Here is a 12,736-nt window from a genome sequence, read left to right on the forward strand (position 1 = left end):
TTCCTTTATTCTGGCATTTCTCAAAACGTTCAGAGGGAATCCTGGGAGTTTAAAACTCTCTGCCGCTTCCTGGAGTTTGGCAGCAGCTCAACAGGTAGCGGCACCTGGATGGAACTGGAGTGGAAGGTTGCCGGTAGCTCAGCCTGGTAGCCGGTGCCCCTTGCGGACTTGTGGCTAAGGTCCCAATATTCCAGGTTGTTGTGTTCTAAAGGAGTGTTTCTCAAGCTTGGCCACGAAAATGGGAGGATTTCAATTCCCAGAATTCCCCCACCCGTTTGAAGGCATGCTGACTGGGGAATTCTGGGAGTTGGTCGGTCCATCTTCAAGTAGCCCAGCTTGAGGGACAATGGCCTAAAGGGACTCGGACACTATGATTCTTTGAGATGACAAAGAATCCACACTCAATGGCCCCCAACCGTTGGGTTCTCGCCACCTACTTAGCCGTCAGGGAAAGACATAGCCACACATACAACAGACACAACTAAATAGCTTTTCCTTTAACCTTCTTTTAGCTCTCTTTACATTATCCTTTTAAAAAACTTTTTATTCCGAGGTAATCCACCTATCATCAATGAGATGAATGCCATTAAAATGTAATTAATACATGAATAAAACAGGTTTAAGGTAAGCTGGGGTGGGGTGAGCTTGTTTGAGGGCTTCTAATGTGGTGGAAACACATTTTTGTGGCAGTTTGGGGTTCCTTCAGGAACAGAAGCAAGCCTGATGGACATATGATAGTTGAGGACATGTGATTAAGAAATTACGAGTCGTAAAAAAAATCCTATGTCTTATCATTAATTAAAGAAGAAACTACATTATGAGTGATTATTAGTGAAGTAAATACAACCGGCCATAGATTAATTAATGAAGTAATTATGACTGGTCATAATGTAGAAACTACGATTGGCTTGGTCATTAATTAATCTATGAAGAAACTACAATTGTTCATTAATTAATAAAAATGACATATTCATTGACCAAGAAAATTCAGGTGTCATTAATTAATGAAGCAATTATGGCTTATTAATTAATGAATGGTCACTAATTAATGAAGAAACTCTGTGCTCATTGAAAAATTACTAGCACTTCACGTGATCTGGATTCTATCGCTCTACTAATGCAGCCTAGAACTGCATCGGCTTCTTTGGCTGCTGCCACACCTTTAAGTGATTGCCTACTAGTAATCAATTGCAAGTAGTGGTTATTTAATTAGGACAGGTCTCTCCTCATTTTCCTTCACTGGTGCAGGAGGTCCTCTCCAGAAGAGGATAGGGACCAATTGCCCAAGGACCTCGTCCCGGCCCAACCCCAGTTCAGATCCCTAAGGGCAACAACTCCACCCTCCAGGGGGACCCCCGCCAGCTGGCCTGCATGGAGCACGAACTGGAGCATTTCCTGAGCGAGGTGAGCAAGCGGCAGGGCACCCTGGGGGCCAAGGCAGGGAAGGAGAGGGACTCCCCGAATCTGAGGAAGTGGGGCTCGGACAAGCTGCGCATCACCGTCTATGAAATTGCCGATAGTGAGCAGCGAGATGTGGCGTGGGGCAGAGGACGCAAGAGGAAACTCAAATAGAGAAGTGGGCACCGGGAAGGAAGAAAAGCTTTTGTGCACATTGGAGAACTAGAACTCACCATCGCCTGGGGATTGGCTCAAGGTGATACAGCTGCTTCTCATGAGTATTCCAGGACTAGAACTCACCATGCCTAATGTAGGAAGAGAAATAACCATTTTTAGGCTATTGGTCCAAGGTCTCCGTTGAGAGAATTGCAGGAATAGAACTCACCTTCTCTGTCTGATTGGCACAAAGTCACTCAGCCAATTGAAGGACAGAAACTCACCAAACATATTGGAAGAATGGAAGTCATCCTTCCCTGGTGATTGGCCAAAGGTTGTACAAATACTCACCATCTTCTGGTCTTTTCCCAACATCATATAAGTTCCTGTGCTTTTTTACGTTGTCCAAATACTTACCATCTCCTTTTCCCCAAATCATAGATGTCCCTCTCCTCTTTTATGTTGTACGAATACTCACCATCACTTTATACCCAAATCATGAAGGTTCCTATCCTCTTTTACCTTTTACCACCATCGCCTGGTTCTTCTATCCAACATAACCAAGGAACAGTTCCTCTATGAAGTAAACACCTACAAATAGTTATCATCTCCTTTGTCCAAAAGAATTTTTTCTTTAAAGCGGTCCAAATACTCACCAACTGCTTCTTATTTCAGCAAAATAATTTCGGGTACTTTTCCTGAAAAGGAATCCCCACATACTCACCACCACCACCTCCTCCTCCTCCTCCTCCTCCTCCTCCTCCTCCTCCTCCTCCTCCTCCTCCTCCTCCTCCTCCTCCTCCTCATTTCTCCAAATTAATTTGGGTAAATTTCCTGAAAAGGAATCCCCACATACTCACCTCCTCCTTCTCATTTTTCTAAATTAATTTGGCTAAACTTCCTGAAAAGGAATCCCCACATACTCACCTTCTCATTTCTCCAAATTAATTTGGGTACCTCTCCTGAAAAGGAATCCCAACATACTTACCTCCTCCGTCTCATTTCTCCAATTTAATTTGGGTAAATTTCCTGAAAGTTACTTTCCTGAAAGTAAAGTCAGTACATATACCTAGTAAAAATAACTGAGGAGTAAACTTTATCCTTCTTTTAAAGATATTTTGCATAATCCACCATATTTTTATCCAGAATGCCTTAACCTTTTGGCAGGTCCACCATATATGATAATATGTAGCATCGAGAGAGCCACACCTCCAAGCTGGACCCCACCAGACCACACACTGTAAGAGAGCAGACTCAAAGAAGGTCCCTTATGCCCAACTTAATGGGGAGAGGCAATCCCTTAAATAACCTGGCTCCATGCTATGAAGGGCTTTATAGGTTACAACCCAAACCTTACATTAAACCCTGAGGTATACTAACAGTCAAAGAAAAAGCTTACAGAGCAGAAGTATAACCTGCACTGATGCAAAAGCATCAGTTCCAGTGCATTCTGGGCCAGCTGTGGCTTCTGGATGCTCATGGAAAGCAAATGGCAATAATCCATTTAGGAGGTGACCAAGACATGAGTAATCCTGAGCAGGGCCTCAAAGTCCAGGAAAGGGCATGGTTGGCAGGCAAAACAAAGCTATGTGCAAACAGGAGCTGTGAGTTCAGGAGGACCTCCAAATTGCACGTTGGATCTATTTAGGATAACTCCTATTCTAGAACTTGATCATATGTCATCAAGTTGTTGTCAACCCTTGGGACCACCTATGTTTTCTCCATGATGATGTACCCTTAACCTAGTCCTTCCAATGGCACTGGAGTCTTTTCCAGAGAGCTGGGTCTTTATATAATGTGTCCAAAGTAGGATAATTTGGGTATTGACATGGATGCCTCAGATGAGAACACTGGGTTGATTTGTTTAGTTAGTTTGGAAAGCATTCTGAACTCAGGAGGAGGAGGAGGAGGAGGAGGAGGAGGAGGAGGAGGAGGAGGAGGAGGAGGAGGAGGAGGAGGAGGAGGAGGAGGAGGAGGAGGAGAAGAAGAGAAGAAGAAATGATAATATTGGGATCCTCCCTTATACTGAAACTAGGAGTCCTATGTGAAAGCATATTTCAAACCTGAGAAAATTACTGTTTCTCAGGCTCAGTTTTTAGTCTCTTTTTAAAGAATTAGATAGGCACTCATAAAAGTAATATAATGCAGAAGACAATGGTATAGCTATATGCAGCTGTATCAAGAAAATCCCATTAATTTCAATGAAATGTATTCATAGTTTGCTATTTATTTATAAGTTGGAAACCTTCAACTTGTTCCTAGTTGAGAGCTGGTCTTCTGTATTCTTAACACTGTTGCATAAAAACGATTCACCTAAACCTAAAACAACTGAATTCAAGCAATTTGCTTAAGCAGATCAGTTAAAGATTTTTGGCTCATACAGCATGGCTAAGTTGATTAGCCTTATATTAGCCTGTATGCATATTGTTCAATGTCTTGTTTGACCTCAGTTTAATTGGGCTCTGCTTTCATGTAGTTGATCTTTTCAAATCTGGAAGATAATTTAATCTGATAACCGTGTTGTGTACATTGTGTGCACTTAGCCAACACTGTAGAAAATCAGAAGTGCAGCACAATTGTCTTATTACTCAGCTGAGCAGTTGATGCATAAAAAAACTGCTGCAAAACTTGCGAGCTTTTGTCAGACACTCATGTTGTCCTGGGATATGAATTATGACAGCATTAGTAGCAGTAGGAAGCAGAATAACAACACAACATTTCTGTATTACTTTGCAAGCATTATTTCAAGAAGCCTTGTTTGCCATCATTCCCTTAAATCAGAATATACTATTATCTTCATTCAGCAGATGGGGGTATGTACCTTAACTGACAGTTGTCAGCTAAGATGACATTTAAACTGGAGACTTTGACATATCAGCTCCAGCTTCATAGCCTTACAGTGGAAGGGGCGTTTGCACTCATCCCCCTTCTGACGGGATTTAGCTGTTGGACTACAGTTCTTATCTGAATCCCAATTGAAACCAAGGGCAAAAACGGAAAGAGAATATACTCTGAGAATGAATTAAGCAGCCTGCAACTTTTCACTATCAGAGAGCTAACTCACTATCTGGTTGCCTAAAATTTACTCTTAGCTTGGCATTCAAGGGTTCCTTTCTTTCCACAACACCCCAGTTTAGAAGCTGGCAAGGAAGACGTTTGCTGCCGTTGCTGCTACTGGGATCCACAATCCCTTTGTGCTCTGCTAAAATCTCTAGAGGGTTAGCCGTGCATCACAGCCCACATTCACCCTCCTCCTGCTCCGTAATCTTTCAGATGACACACATTTCCTCATCTAAGGAAATCTCTCTGCCTACATGCACACACACACACAAAGTCATGAATTATATGGAAGCGCGTCTTCGGACAAATCCCTAATACAGCAGCCTCCGTTCCCCATGGGCGGGGAAAAAAGTGAAAACCATCTTTAACAAAAGACGGTTGTCTGAGATGACCAACCAATGTGCTGGTGGCACTTACTGTCTGCAAAGAAAAGAGGCTTTCCCACCACCACCCACCCTCTGGACGGGGCAGGCTTGCATGGTCCCTAACAGGACGCTAAGAATCTCCCACCCTCTTTGAAGGGAGCCCAATTATTGGGAGGGGCATGTAGGAGTCCCAAAACTTGCAGGGGTCACTCTGAGTGCAGAACATCCTCAGGTTCCCATCCTGTGGAGAGCCTACCCTCATCCCGAACCCTTCCTTAACACCTCCTCTTTATCAACCGCGTTGTCTTAATCTCTCCCCACCCACCACCCTTCCCCACTCCTCCGAGGAAAATAGCCGCTCAATCAGCGCTTATCTTTCCTTTCCCATCAATCGCGCCTCGTGACCATATTGATAACTGCCAAAAGCTGAGCACCCTTGGGTCTTAGCAGGAAGGATCGGGGCGGGGGAGGCGGAGGTGGGACAGTCCGCCGACAGTCCGTGGCGGGTGGAGGAAGAAAGCCAACCCCGATCCTCCTTTCTATCCCGCCGCAACAGCCTCGGAGAGGGACCGTCTCGGAAGAAGGCAAAGTGCGGTCGATTCTCGCGGGGAGCGCAACCCGCCTGCAAAAGGAGCCAGGGGTGACATTGTTTGGCTTCCGCGGGTGAGACGCCTACCTGGCCCGTGGATTCCGTCTCGGGCTACCCACGGAAGAAACCGCAGGCGCTCTTCGGAGTTCTCGGGCAGCAGGTGACCAGGAAGGAAGTGGAAACACATCCCGCGGGCTTAAAAACTTGCGCGGGAGGAAATTAGCTTCGGAGAACGGGCGGGCGGGCGGGGGAGAGCGCCCGATCCTCGCACCTTTGGCTGCCAAACTGCTCCGAAGAACCTGACCCGCCGCGCCCCCTTCCCCGCCCTCCCAAGTGAACACCTCTCCTTCCCCCCAGGTCTGCTCCGTCGCCCGTCTGTGAAGTCTCTCCCTTGCCCCAGAAAACGATGCAGGGATCCTGCTTGGTAGCCAAAGGGCAGGATGAGGGGCCCGGAGGCTAAAATATGAGCAACGGTTGCAGGAACTGGGTTCCTCTAGTCTAGTGGAAAGAAAGACTAGGAGTGACAGGAGTTCCGATATGTGAGGGGCTACTCCAGAGAAGAAGGGGTCACCCTATTCTCCAAAGCAGCTGAAAGAAGGGCAAGGAGGGCCTCCTGCAGCCCTGAGCCCCACTTAATGACCTGCCTGTTCATTTACCGATACATCAGGGAGAGCGGAGGGGGGTCATCAGGTTTGACACTTGACTTAACAGCCAGCATGTTTTATGATTATTATGGTTGAAATGATTAAAATGTAAGAGACTATTTATTGATGAAAATTCCTCCCCCCCCTCCCCGTCTCACCAAAAGACGCCTCTGGGTGACTTACATTGTACACAATGTTAATGTGATGATTAGTATAGCATTTGTGATGTTGTGAGCTTGCCACCGTCCCCTTTGCTGTCCCTCTGTCTCTCGTCTTTCTCTTGATCGTTCTGCGTGTGACGATATTTTCTCCTTCCACCCTTCAGGGCTCAGATCAGGCACCGACATCACTGGCAGAGCAGAAGCGGGAGCACTTTGGAGGAATTCTGCAGAATTACGCAAAATCCTTAAAAGGAAGTGATTATGTTTCACAATGGAAACATTCACACACACACACACACACACACGGAGGGAGGGAGGGGCTTTCCTCTGTTATTTAAAGTCATTAAAAAGAGTGCCGAAGACTCTTGTGCGGAAGTGTTTATTTCCCTCCACACGGCATAAAGTCCCAGAACTTCTCTTTTCCGTTGGGCTCCTGTTCCTTTTCGGCTGCCGAAACATTTCCACCCGGCGGTGATTTGGTGCCTACTTCAACTCTCGGCCATCTCTGTTTCCTCCCCGCAAATTCTCGCTCCCCCGACCTGAGGCCTTCGCCCCGCCCAAGCCTACCTGCCGGCGGACCCTTGCTACGAACCTCCCTTATCTACCGCAAGGAGAACCGATACCCGTGGCCGCCTCTTTTCCCTTCCGCGGCCACTTCCAGCCTGCCTTCTCACATACTGGCCAAGCGCTTCCCGCCCGTCCTTCGCTTTGGGGATGCTTCGCTTGCTCTCTTCGGCGCGCTTTGCATTTAGCCCTCACTTCTCATCTCTGCCTCCCCGGCTCAGCTGCGCCCTTGCTTCCCCCACCCGCCAACGATCATCCCAGAGGCTCCAAGCAGAGACTGAAGGAAGACCGCATTTCAGTTAGCGCACCTCGGAGTCACCGAAAACTCGATGCCGGCTTCCCCGTGTTTTGTTTGTAGCGAAGAATAAACTGACTGTTGGTCGGAGGGAAGGTGGGGGTGGAGGCTGAGTGTCCAAGGAAGCCAACCCAGACGGGCATCGCAGGGCGCAGAGGAACCCAGCAGACAGACGGGAGACGGGGGTGGGGGGTGGGGGAGGAAGAGATCCCGTGCAGGGTAGGCTCTCCGCTTTTCCCTCTTTTTACCCTGGATGGGAGCTCTTCCTTCCCTCCTCCCCCGCTCTCCCGTCTGTCTGCTGGGTTCCTCTGCGCCCCCCAACTGGCAACGGTCAATTCCAGACCCTCTAACTGGTAAATAGACCTGAGGCCATAAGTGGAATTCCTCCAGCAGGGCGGATTTGAACTTTGGGGTCCAGCGGAGGAGAAAGTAGGCAGAAAGTGAGCAGAATTCCAGAGGGCTGATCCAGACACGGCTGCGGCGCGGAGGATGGCTTTTGCGCTCCGAGCTAGCCTGCCCGCTTCCTCTTGCCCATCCGCCGCCGAGAACTCAGAGGCGGGCAGCTGCTGAGAAGCCTTGGGCTTGGAGGCGGAGCGTGCTTCCCTCCGGTCTTTTCCTTCTCGGCTCTCGGGCTCCGGCAGTCTCCGGCGCTAGAAGCTGGGTGGAGCCCTCGCGTGCAGAACTTCGGGGGGAAATGCGCGGCGGCGTCCAGCTGAAGAGCGAGGCGCGCTTCAGGGCGCTGCAGGCCTGGGGAGCGGGGGAGCGGGAGGAGCACTGGTGGTTTGTTTTTGGCGTGGGGGGCGCGACGGGGAAGGGGGTGACTGCGCGGAGAGGCTCAGAGGCGGATACGCCTGGCAGTCGGTGGGGACGGTGCCGAGAGGGGTTGCGCTGGGAAAGGGCGGTGTGCGGCGGACCGTGCAAGCTCTCTCCCTCCGTTTTGGTGGAAGGACAGCGGGGGCGGGGAGGCGTTTTGTTCCGAGAACGGGCTGCTCGGCGAGAGGAAAGGGGGCTCCCTGAGAAGCGAGAGCAGCGAAGAGGTGGTGCAGTCACAGAATTCCCCGACACTCGCTTTTTTTTAAAACCCAGCCTACCTCGTAGGGTTGTTGTTACGGGGCTAGACTAGGAAAGGCAGCCTCTCTCCCGTTTTCGAGAAAAAGTAAGGATGTCCATCTGGTAGAACAACCACCTGTGCAATTTGGTGGCGATCCGCGATCGTTCAAGCCATGTAATGCGTGGGAAGGCATAGAATAAAGTTAGCATACTTGAAGTGAAATAGGCTTTGGTTATGTTTAGGTTGCATTAGCTAAAATGTGCCAATACCGTCCTTGTTGGTAAGAATTGTTGTCATGTTAGAAGAATGACTAAGTCTGACAGCCTAATCTACTCTGTATTAAATAAATAAAATGGATGGAAGGAAATGAAAGAATACAGAAAAGGTTGGTGAGGCCTTTAGTGGCCTATGGATGAGAATGGTGGCTGTTTAGTAAGAAAATCTGTTTGGAATGTGCATATATATTCATATGTGGCCATAGCAAAATAATAAATAAAAATAAAAAAGCATGATTGATTTTTACTGATTTTGATGAAAGTGAGAGGATTAGTGAAGGCTAGGTGCAGCAAGGATCCCACTATCTTGCTATTTTATTTTTCTTTATGTACACTGAGAGCATATTCACCAAAGACAAATTCCTTGTGTGTCCAATCACACTTGGCTAATAAACTATTCTATTCTATTTTACTCTACTCTATTCATTTCTATTTCAATTCTAACAAGGAGTTTAGCTTCCCTCTCTTGAAAATGTAAGCTGGCATAAGGCATTATAATGCAAGCCTCAAACAGTTCATTTAGTGACCAAAGTTACAATGGCATTGAAAAAAGTGTCTGATGACCATTTTCACACTTAGTGACCGTTGCAGCATCCTCATGGTCACGTGATCAAAATTTTGATGTTTGGCAACAGATTCGTATTTATGATGGTTTCAGTGTCCTAGGGTCATGTTTGACAAAATATAAAATTTTTAATCAAGCCCCCCACCCCCACCCCCCGCGGTCAATGGTGTCCCTCTTTACCAATCTGAAAATCTGGTCACCTTAGGGGAGGGAGGTAAATATTTGTAAAAGTTTTCCTTCCCAAAATTTCCATTTAAAAAAAAGGTAAAATCCAAAGAACCAAACCAGAAGGGCCTGTTGTGCATGCATGATTAGGGGAAGGGCAAAGGGGAGACCCTCCCTTGACTGTGAGATTCTCCTCTTGGCCCTTGATTAACTTTTCAATCCTTCCATCTGGGAACCAAAGTGAAAGTAGGATTCTCTATCACGCCTTGTGTCCGGTGCTTATCGGCTTCGACACTAAGCAGGAGCGAGTTTGGGGGACAACAAAACCAGGATGGGCTTTACTCAAGGAGCCAAAAGAAGAGGGAAGGTTCCACACAGAGAACCCAGAGGGAAAAAGGAGGGAAATAAATACTCCACAGTTCTCCATTTTTCTCCTTTGCCACTTTCCCGCCACAAAATGGAGGACCCCATGGGGCTTGCGCCATCTTTAGCTGTCCCTCTCACTGCCTGTAAGGGGCAGCCTATAGTCTGGCCTTTAAGCGATGCCTGGCCTCTGCAGGCAGTGAGTAGGACAGCTAAAACTGGCAAAGACCCCGCATCCTCCATTTTGTTCCTCCGGCCCCTTTTTGGAGAGGATTGTTTTTCCCCTCCATAAAAAGGTAAGCAGTTAGAATAATGGACAAATGGAGTTGAAAGAGACCTTATTCCAGAAAGACAATCAGTGGATGAAAGATCAGCACAGCTGTCTCCAGGAGAAAGTGGATCAACTTAAGACCACAACGGAAGACCTGCAGAAAACCTGCAGGAGATCATGCCATCAGTTAGAGCTAGAGAACAAATCTTTGGTGAAATGCATTGAAGAACTCTACAAAGAACTGCATGAGGTTACTAGCCAAGTGTCCATCTCAAGCAAGAGAAGGCTGACTCTGAGAAAGACCTCAAAGAGGTGAGGAACTTTCTGCCATGTGCAGAAAAGCCACTACAGCCAACGGAGAAAGTCACCCCTCTTCAGAAGATGAGGGAAAACAAGAAGAAGCACCTCAAAAGTCTGCAGCAGCCGCATCTGAGATCCCAGATCCGGCTCTGGCCAGACTCACCTGGCACACAAGGTAGCAAGTCCCCCCATCACCTCCCAGGTACACCAGATAGGAAATACGACCAAATGAGGAAACTCTACTTTATTGGAAGGATACAGAAGAGAATCTTGCAAGTCTGAAAGTACAAATCTCCCACCAACTCTTTTGAAGGCCTGAAAAATGAGGGAGGGTCCTTTCTGGGGTTCTTTCTGTGCCAGTTATGCACCCGGGGGCTCCCCCACCTTATCTGGTTATTCCCTGTGCAGCAGCATCTCCTTCTCTCCCCAAGCTCCTTTATTTGTTACTATTCCTTTATTTCTATAAACAACTCAAGGCAGTCAATCTCTCAAACACATCTTCCTTCTCCTCTTTCCCCTCACATCAACAACCCTGTGAGGTTGGTAGGTATAGTGACTGACCCAAAGTCATCCAGCTGGCTTTCATGACTAAGGTGGGACTAGAACTCAGGAGCTTCCACTTTCTAGCCTGATGCCATATTTTATTTGCACACATCTTTACACTTCCTCAATAGTTTGTGGGAATGCTGGTGATATACCTTGACCCAGCAGAATATTAACTACGGTACTTCCTGATAATTAAGTTAATTAATTAGGATAATGCCTCATAAAACTGAGGAGGTATGACTAGCAATTGGCCCTTGCTCATCTAGTCTTCTATATTGTCATTAATACAGGCGGGATAGTTGAAGAAATAGGATTTTGTGATGCAACATTTACACCAACTCTTAGACAAAGTTACTTTGATGTTGTTTTAAAAATACCATCCAGCTTTCAGAACAATATCTATGATTTCCTGAGTGCATCAGAAAAATCCAGCAGAAAAATAGATAATTTTTAGCAGTAGGACTTAACAAGCTCTCTTATTTCGAACGAACGAACGGCAGCTGCAGTGTGAATCTTTCATTAAGATTTCATTTGTACTTTTTCTCATATCATTTCTTTTTTTAATCAATTTTTTATTTAATCAAAACCTCCAAAAAATGTTTTAAAAAAATACAAGCAAGCCCCAAAAGTTAAATAAAACTACATTAAAAAGTTCATAAAAAGAAAAAAGAAAACTTCAGGTGAGGAAACCAGGAATCTCTCAGCGGGGAATAAAAGTCTGGATGTCATCTTGGGGAGAGTCGGGAAAGCACTTTTCTTCCAGTTGTTCAGCAGCTGCCAGTCCTGGATGCTCAGCCTTCATCCTTGAGTCCTGCACATCATTTTCCACCAGATGTCCAGGAATTTGAACTCCTGGCACGGTCCTTCCTGACCTGGGCAACTAGAGAGCCAATCTGGGCTTCTGTCATGTGGGTTTTCCCCAATTGTTTATGGGAGAGACACTCTTTGTCCGATTCCCCTCATGAGTCCTGTCCAGCATGGTTGAACCTCCGTTGTAGCCCTCATCTTCCTCAGAGCACACACACAGTCAGCCAGAAGTTCGGACTGGATGTCAGCTGTTCCAAGGAAGGCGGCCTTTGGCAATTGACTGATGGTGAGGTTGTCAATGCCGAAGGGGTCCAAATTGGGCTCCAGTTGTTTTGGCATTTCACCCCTGGCAGCTATTCATCCTGGGGCAAAAGAAGCACCAATTTAATAAGTAAATAAGTAAGCAAGAAATAATAAATAAAACTTAGCAACCAAATTAATATTTAAAACTACCAGGCTCCCACTGTCCTTCCTTTTCAGCTTCCAAGGCCAGCCATCCCCACCCAAAAACCCAAAGCAGGCAACGCAAAGCAACCAAGGACCCCAGGTGACCTCAAGAGGCCCCAAATCCTCTCCCTTCAGCTAGGACTCTTCTTTTGGGCAAGTCCTCCGGCCACTCACTTCTTGCAGCCTCCAAGTTGCCCACTAACTGCAGTCAGCTGGGTTTTTCTGCCTCTCGAATAGAATCCATCTAAGAATTAAATAACAATAAAATCATCATAATGAGAAAAAACCAAATTAGTTCAAACACTTACCATCCATCACATTGTGGTGCAAGGCAGAACGTCCGACATCCTTCGCTCATCAATGATGGGGATGTTGGGGTAGATGGGTCCCGGTATGTACGGTTCCACCGTGATTATGGTGGCCTCCACATCTTCCTTTCGTTGTTCTGGCGACACTTGCAGACACCTTTTTCTGGGGATTGAAGAAGAAGAAAAGAATCAAATATAATCGACTGGTACATTGTTTTCTTAACAATGATAACAAAGATAATTTCCTTGGAAGTGGGGAAAGGACTGTGTTGCTGTCTTCGGAGAGAGCAAAGTCCACGCTCTGGACAGAGGAGACCCCTGGTTGGAAAGAGGGTCCAAGAGATCATCTACGTTAAAAGGAACAGCCCTCTCCCAACAGAGGGTGGGGGGGGCTATGACCCCCTCC

General features: G+C 46.9%; 1 protein-coding gene across 1 annotated transcript in view; it reads right to left on the bottom strand.

Moving 5' to 3' along the window:
- The window catches only part of LOC148042234 (uncharacterized), an 845,903-nt gene that overhangs the window by 778,667 nt on the left and 54,500 nt on the right, over positions 1 to 12,736 (bottom strand). The gene's annotated exons all lie outside the window — the stretch shown is intronic.

This window comes from Thamnophis sirtalis, unplaced genomic scaffold, assembly GCF_051295495.1.
Source record: "Thamnophis sirtalis isolate CommonGarterSnake01/CBP01778 unplaced genomic scaffold, rThaSir2_p1.2 scaffold_20, whole genome shotgun sequence".
Taxonomy (NCBI): domain Eukaryota; kingdom Metazoa; phylum Chordata; class Lepidosauria; order Squamata; family Natricidae; genus Thamnophis; species Thamnophis sirtalis.